The sequence below is a fragment of the Harmonia axyridis genome, chromosome 1 (assembly GCF_914767665.1).
Source record: "Harmonia axyridis chromosome 1, icHarAxyr1.1, whole genome shotgun sequence".
NCBI classification, from domain to species: Eukaryota; Metazoa; Arthropoda; class Insecta; order Coleoptera; family Coccinellidae; genus Harmonia; species Harmonia axyridis.
In genome coordinates this window covers 47,340,839-47,349,292 of record NC_059501.1, presented here as the reverse complement: position 1 = coordinate 47,349,292, position 8,454 = coordinate 47,340,839, and the positions used below count along the sequence as shown (strand labels likewise).

Below are 8,454 nucleotides of genomic sequence, written 5' to 3'. Positions count from 1 at the left end.
AGGAACCGGACAGACAAACTCCACTTGAGAAAGAAAGATCTGAGAAATAAAATGAATTACAAATAAATCACACTCGGAAAGTAGCGATGGAACACAGGAAAGTCACCGGTAATACAGACAGAAAGAAAACGGGTCTTACCAATCCTAAGAATTTCTCACTTCACCACACGAATTCAAATTCTTTTCGTGTACGAGCTAAGTGTCAAATTCACGAATATAAAATTCAGCACTAAAACATCGAACGTTCAAAAGGAAAATTGTAAACGAAAAATTAAACTCTAAATTGTTTCTCAAGGAAAACCACAAAACGATCCGCTCAATAACTATGAGAAAATATCTAGCCTGTGTATAAAAACTGCCGTGCGACTCCGCTATAGACGTTATCTCTTCAATATGTTTTTTTTTACATGTTGTCGTTTGTTTTTCGATCACACCGCCGATTTTGAGACTCGAAATTTTCCCCTTCCAACCGACATTACAATTGAAGTATTTCGGAAAAGGAGGATTCTTGTCGGTGTCGTCGGAGTAGAAAGATATTTTTCCAATTATTCTCGCCGGTGTCTTCGAAGTATAAAGATATTTTCCGATTTACTCCTGTCGGTGTCTTCGAGCTCGAAGACACATTGATGTAGTTTTACCAATTCTTCCGCTTTTCTAAATCCAAGTTTTTTTCTAGTAACAAAAACATACCCACTTCCTTCATAATATCTTTTCGATTTAAAATCAAATCCCTATCATCTTTCTTATACCAAATTCTTCCTCTTTCGTCGCTCCGACCAAATCTTCAGTTAATAATTCCGCACCCATTGTTCTTAATCTGGTACAAAATGAAGATACATCCTCATCTTGTCTTTGCATGCATCTGCTTAAATTCCACTGACATTCCCCCGGCAAAGTTTGTGACGTGAAATTTTCAGTTAATCTTAATTTTAATTTTGCATAAGTTAATAAATTTAAAGTAATATCTTATTCAAAATAGCTGTATGCTTCGCCTACTAATTTTAGTTCCAATAGAGTGAGGGTTTCTTCCTAACTCCATCCTTCTTATTTTGCCCTCAATTCTAATTCATCAGAATATCTCGAAGCTTCTCTTCCTGTGAAATTTTTCAAAGTAGTCGACATCATTCGTAACGAATAGCGTGGCATATTAACTAACGTCAGATTCACAGGTGGATTTAGAAAATGAACGTCCATCTAAAAAATTAAATAAATATAATTCAGGCCTAATCGTTGATGTACTCCAACTACCTAAATAACATACAAAAACTATCAAAATCCGTCACACTCCTTTACCTCAACAAAATTATATGTGTTCATTTTTTATATGAAAAAACAACAATATGCTCAAAACATTCAAATTCCAACATATATGACACAAATGAGACAAAGTCTGTTCATCCGATAAGCTCCCAATTCAACAGTTCCACGCATAAACTACCAAAAATAACTCTTCGGAAAATATCCAATCCCAAAAACGAAAATCAACAATTATCCACCGCTGTCACCAAATTGTAATTAACCCCTTCTTTGGGGGGTATATGTGTCAATGGAAGAGCGGCTTTCCACTGACTAAAAAAAAAGATGTTATTGTGGGGTTCGGCCCGTCGCACTAGGGACAGGTTTTTTGTTTATTTTTTTTCTTGGGGATAGAATTAGATTTTCAGATTGATTGAAATCAATTTATTCTTTGAAATTAAATATATTCAATCAAAAACCAAAATTACAATATTCACAAAATGTGTATCAAATGAATCAACGGCCAAAACATTACAGAAAAATATCTCAAATGATCCACTACTCAACAAAACGAAACAAAATTATTTATAGAACATTGAATTTTGGGAGAATCGAGACTACTCAACAAGACTAAACTAAAAAGACACCCAAAATATCGTTAGACTGTTATTTGCCCTTATCTCGCGGGGCTAGATTGATATACCTAGTTTTAATGAACTTCTTTTCAACTTTTCACACGAGACGTGTAATTCTTTTTTATTCACTTCACCACCGAATCACGCACTCAAAGCTAACCTATATCTATATCAAAACAAAATTGAAACTTTATCAAGAACCCCTGTTTTCATACTTCTGAGTCTGACCTAACTCGTCCTTTCTTAGAATAAAACAATTTCTTCTTTCTTAAACACTTGAAGTTCCTTGAACTCACTCATCTACTAAATTTTCCATTATTAAAAATTACTCTGATTAGAAAAAAATTGATTTGCTTTAAGTCTGGTTTCGCGACCGACGTACTCTTCCCGTTACTATTGACTCCCTTGAGTCCTCGATCGATATTTTTTTCTTCCGTTACTAACGATTCCCTTGAAACCCTGATCGATACTGCCTTATTTTTTTTATTCATTTTCCCAATAGATCTCTCACAGAGAAGCTTAGTTGAGAGAATTAAAAGTAAACTCATGTTATTTACCAATTATTTTTCCAAAGAATTATTCCGTTCAAAAATATTAGATAATCTCAACTGCGTATCAACCTTGGAAGACAAATTTAAAAACCGTGTTAACCATTCAATTCATGTGACAATAATGATTCATTTATTTGAAGTTCGAGACAAAGAAACTGCTTAAAGATCTAGTTATGAGTTATCGACATTCGAACTTCTCACACTGCGTAGAATTTGGTTCGATTCAATTTGAAAGGTGTTACCAATTTCCCATTTATTACACTCTGTCAGGTCCCCCTTGACGTTGGCAAACACTATGGCGAGTTGATCTCTGCTTTCAGCCACTGCAAACATTACAATACATAATAAAACATACAAATACATCCAAATCTGTTAATTTGATCAAAGTTTCATTTTGCATTTGGTGCAAACTTTGTCAATGGTGTTTGATATCCGATAGACTGGTGTGTTCTGTTGTACGCATCTATAGATGCATCAATAGCAATCTCCCACATACTCTTAGGTAGTCTGGAATCAAACATGTATGTACGAACCTCTTTGGAACGTCCTCTCCGCTACACCATTATGTTCAGGTGTATATGGAGCTGCAAACTCGTTCTCTATATTTTCTCTACTCAGTACTTCTAGGTATTTCCTTTCGGTAAATTCTGTACCTTGATCTAACCTGATATTACATACCTTATCATTTTTCTCCAACAAGTTTCTTGTTGATATTAAGAATTTCTCTCATGCTTCAGCCAACTCATCTTTTATTTTTAATGAATAGGATTTAGCAAGTCTCGAATAGTAGTCTATGTAGACGTTAATGAATCTTTACTGATCTGGATGAGATGGTGGTTTAATAAGTCCCATTCTGTCAGTGTGTGTCAACTGAAGTTGTTTCTCAGCTCTCATTCTCGTCTCTTTAAAAGGTAGTTTCTCCATTTTCGACATGATACATACTTCACATTCTAAAATGCAGTCGTCAAATATGACGTTCTAGAGTTTTTCGTTTAACTTCTGCATTCTTTTCAAATAGTTAAGTGAAGCATGTCCAAGTCTACAAAGCCACAACATTGATTTTTCCTGAATTACAATAGTTATTATCGAATGGACTTACGACACATAATTCCTTTAAGTTTTGAAGTGATTCCAAGTCATCGATCTTAATTACATCTCTACTGATATGACTGCAATCCCAATTTTTCTCTTTTTGCTCAGATTTTGTTCTGTCGGTTGAAACTTGTAGAACTTTCTCTTCAGGTGAAGAGATGAGATTATATTCTTCCTCCCTCCCACTCGCAGATTCCGGTTCTCCCTCCGAACCTAATAACTCGTTATTGGAATTTGTCTGCGATTGCAAGCTCATCTCATTTTCTTCGCTTATCGTTGCTCTGTAACAGTAAATTTTAAGTGAGAATCCCGTTCGGTTTTTCATACTGACTCTCTGAAACAATCTCATTCTTTACCTTATCGTTAACTCTTAGGAATTGGACTTGTTCTCGAAAACAATCTCATTATTAACCTTATTGTAAACTCTTAGGACTAGAAATTGTTCTCTGAAACAATTTCATTATTAACCTTATTGTAGACTCTTAGGACTTGGTCGTCTACGTATATATTGAACCCAGAGTCTGCGAGTTTACGTAAGGAAAGCAAATTCTCAGAAATCTCTCTGGCTGCAAATACATTTTGCAATTTCTCAGTATTCTCATCTCTAGAAACTGAATATATGATTAACTCACCTTTACCATCGATTACAATGTCTGCTATCTCGTTTTTATTAGCACCAATCTTTGTACTCGTATTTTGACATCTCTCAAAGTTTCTCAAAATCAGACTATCATTTACGATATGGTCTGTTGCTCCAGAATCTGCAAGGAAGTTAATAGTTGGATCAAGCTTACTTGTTTTAATTTTAGGTTCTATCTCCAGGACATCTTCACCTATTTTCAAAAGATGTTCATTTGAGGTCATAGGATTTATTTCTGCTTCATCATGCTGTTTATTTTTTCCTTGATTACCCGTTATAACCTTCCATATTTCCCTGGTTTCGTTTGATGAGTTCTCAACTTTTTTTAGATTTTCTTTCCTCTTCATTCCAACCAATTTTTTCCTGTATAATCTTTTACAATCATTTTATGCTTTTCCACCATCTGAATCTCTTTTTATATGATGTATCACTGAAAGCACATCTAACCTGTTCTTCAATTCCTTGATCTCCCTGTTTTTCTTCAGCTTTGACACACAATATCCTTCCGCAACTTTTAGAACCGTTTGAGGGCAAGTTAACTCATAGCTCCCTAGAATTTGAGTCCAGAACCGGTCAAAGATCTGTCCCGCAGATAAGTCGGAATATACGAAATCACAGCACTGACTTATGAGTACCTCAAGGTATCGATCTATATTTTTTTTCCCAGATTTCTTACTAATTTACTTTTTCTTTTTTCAGGTTCCATTAACATACCAGAACATCGCAACACCTGTCCCCTAAGGTCCCAAATATGTGTTTCTATTGTACATGGATCAGAGTCTGTATCACTATAAGAATATATATTATCAATTTAAGATGTAGTTTCAATGGATACTCTAAAAAGTTCATTGAATAAAGCATGAAGATAGAACTCACCCATTAGATTCTGAAAGTTTTTCCATTTGTGTTGCATCTTTATAAGTCACTATTGAAGTCTCCAGCAACATAGATTCCTTCATAACACAGATTCATGCACCCCAACTCATCCAAACAGTACCGAAAATTTGTCAGAAACACCTCAAAATCTCCTTGTGGTGGTCTATATACCCCAATTAAAATTTTTCTACGGAGTCTCTCATAAACTCCCGCCAATTCAATGTGATTTTCCATCGAGTATTTCCTAACACACTCTAGTGGCAACATTTTCGAGTCATCTCTGTGAAAGATCAGAACTCCACCATATCCATTTGGTCTAGAATAATGAACACCCAAGACAAAGTTCTGCACTATTAGTTGTTCAGTATTATTTTCTTTCAATCAGTGTTCAGTCAACACAGCAACACCTATATCTTTTTCTTTCAAGACCTTTTCTAGGAGTTCAACTTCATTTGTGATCGATCTTATGTTCGAGTTTGAAATAATGTATGTCTTATCCTTTATATCTTCTCTGTACACGAAAAAATCGCTATCTTCTGACAGTCACTCCTTGAGGCCAAGAGTCAGGCTTACTAACTTCTTCAAGTAGTTTATAATCTATGTAGGCTTGGTTAGACGATCGTCTAGAGGTATGATTCGATTACCTGGCCTTTCGTCTTTTTCTCCGTGACTTTGTTGGATTTGTAATAATTGAACTCTTTTCAATTATACATCTATTTACAAAGTCATACTTATACAGTACAAACTCAGTATTGAGAAGATCCTCATTACGTCTTAATTACAAGTTTCGCACTACGGTACTGAATTTCACCTTTAACTTTAGCTTAATTACTCGAAACGTCTTCGTTTATCACGTCTTCGTCGTACTTCAAGTTTTCGGTCGTCTCGTCTTTGATTTGTTCGCGACTCTTCTTAATCTAGTCCGCGAACCGTCTTTACGTCGTACGTCTTAAGTTGACCGACCGAACTTGTTCTGTCTCCCGTCTTAGACTTAAGTCTTAACTGTGCCCGTCTTCGGTTTGAGTTGAACTGTGCTCTCTGCGATTGGAACTACCCTCTCTCGAATATAGACCTTTCTCGGTTTGACCACACCCTTAGGGGAAGGTACCATCCCCCTAGTCCAATAAGGGCTGTTGCCGTACCGCCCCCAAAAATCTTCGCGGATTCCTGGCCATCGAATATTCTAGAAGGACTAGAACCTGATAAACAGAAGTAACCATCTGGCACGACCGTGTTGTCTTCGAACCTTCCCAACCACATAAATCTCTTAAGTTTTACAACCGACATGACACATTCTTCGACACCCCGAAGAATAACACATCCTTTTTACATTATGTACAATAACTATTCATTCCTGTAAATTCATTGAATTTGTCATGCCCCTGGCACTTGAAGAAACTAATAGGTCTGCAAGCATCCGGTTGACTATCTCAATTATTTACAGGAAACAATAAACTGGATCCTACATTCGACCCCCCTAAAAATTTGAGTTCGACCCGAAATCGACATCGTCTTCATCTCTGTGAGGTATCCACGGTTTTATGAGTTTCGCATATGTGGATTTCCTCGTAGGGCCTTCATGAACCCCGACTTTCGTCACGTCGTACCTGTCTTTCCTCTTTGATCGCGATACCTTATATGGGCCTAAAAACTTTCGTTTACGCTTCTGACCCGCGCCGAATTGCGTTTACCTTATCGCTACAAGGTCTCCTACCGTGTACGTCTCGACTTTCTTTCTCCGTCGATCATGTCTTCGTTTGCCTTCCCTTTGTACCTGATCTGCGCATTTACTTCTTATTTGCCCTTTATCGTCTTTCGTCATGTCATTTTCGAACGTTTCAACCACTGACCGATTGTCCTTTTCGCGTACTTTAACCCTTTCCACTTGATTATTTATTCTGGTGACACCAGTCGTTATCGTTACCTGGTTTATGGGTTCCTTCTTAATTTTTAATTCTATGTCTTTCTTTTTATTCTTTATATAGGTCTTGGTCAATTAACCGTCTCTAATTTTCAAAGATGATTTGTCGACGAGTTCTCTATCGATTCTACATTCAGCGTCGTCGATGGCGATATGCATCAACCAACTGTTCGCAACCGCTTGTTCCTTCGATTTCACGCTAATCCCTTCTTCCCCAATTAGAACAGTAGCCTGTTTCAGAATATTGGTACCAAGGATCGCTTGAAATCCCAATGATCCCTTGGGGATAACATGAAATTTAAGGTTGAACAATTGTCCATCTATCTTCACGTCAAATTTCAAAGAACCCATCGTTTTCACTTTGAAATGACCCAAACCTCTAATGATGGTGACGTCGTTATCTAGCGGTAAGTGACGCAGGTAAGAATTAAAAATATCCTCGCGAATAATGCTTATCTCGCTTCTGGTATCAAAGAGAGCGTCAACCACAACCGCCCCAAAAACAAGTCTGATCGCATTTTTGGGAACTGATTTTACCACGGCCACTTCCGTGGTTTCAACCTTTTCTCTGCAACTCGCGGCAATGTCCATGTTTATTGCATCGGAAGCATTTTGTTCCTTTGCTTTTATCTGGACATTCCCTCGACTTATGCCCTCTTTGACCGCAACTAAAGCAAGATTCGCTGCTTGCTTGCGCACCGTTCTTCCCGTCTTTAATTAAATATTTTTCTTTCTTCTCCGTTCGCTTTTCATTACCGTTAGACCCTACCTCTTTTCTCTGAAAGTGAGAATCTCCCTCTTGGTGATTTCCTCATAAATTTTGGCGTTCTGCTTGAAATCACCAAAATTTTTCGAGCCATACAATATTATTTTATTCGCGGAAGTGTCCGCAATACCGTCTATAATATATTGTATTACCGCTTCTTCTTCAATATTGGCTCTACTGCCGATCTCTCTCATAGCGAGAATATACTCTTGTACACTCCCACTAGATTTCTTACTCCTGCTAGCCAGGAGTTTGTGAATTTGCGCCGAACTCACACGGACTTCAAATTCCTCGCATAGCCGCTCTTTTAAAGATGCCCACATCTTTATCCCCTTTTGAGATTGAACGAACAATCTCGCTAAACCCGACAGAGATTTTTTCGCGAATATCAATTTATGAAGATCTGACCAACCCGTCATCGCAGCCATTTCTTCAAAATCTTCTATCCATCTCCCGACCGGATAATTATCGGCCCCCGTGAATTGTCGAATGGAATCTTCTACGTCCCTAAACGTCAAAGAGAAACTACTCCGACAATTACGGTTTTCTTCCTCGAACTTATTTTTTGACACCGATACAGAGCTAACTAAATCGTCATTTTCGTCGTCGTCATCGTCTTCGTCGTCTTTCTCTAATAGGGGACCACTAAAGAAATCGCACACCCTTTTGGCGATTTCTTCCGTAGAACCCTCGTACGGCAAATTCAATGTTTGGCATACCGCTAATAATTCAGTCTC

General features: G+C 37.3%; 1 long non-coding RNA gene across 1 annotated transcript; it reads left to right on the top strand.

The window, feature by feature from the left end:
• The first annotated feature begins 1,959 nt into the window (after positions 1-1,959).
• LOC123688749 lies at positions 1,960-4,969 on the top strand. The gene is made up of 2 exons (XR_006750104.1): positions 1,960-4,795; positions 4,854-4,969. It is a non-coding gene; the product is annotated as an uncharacterized LOC123688749 (long non-coding RNA).
• The last annotated feature ends 3,485 nt before the right edge of the window (positions 4,970-8,454 follow it).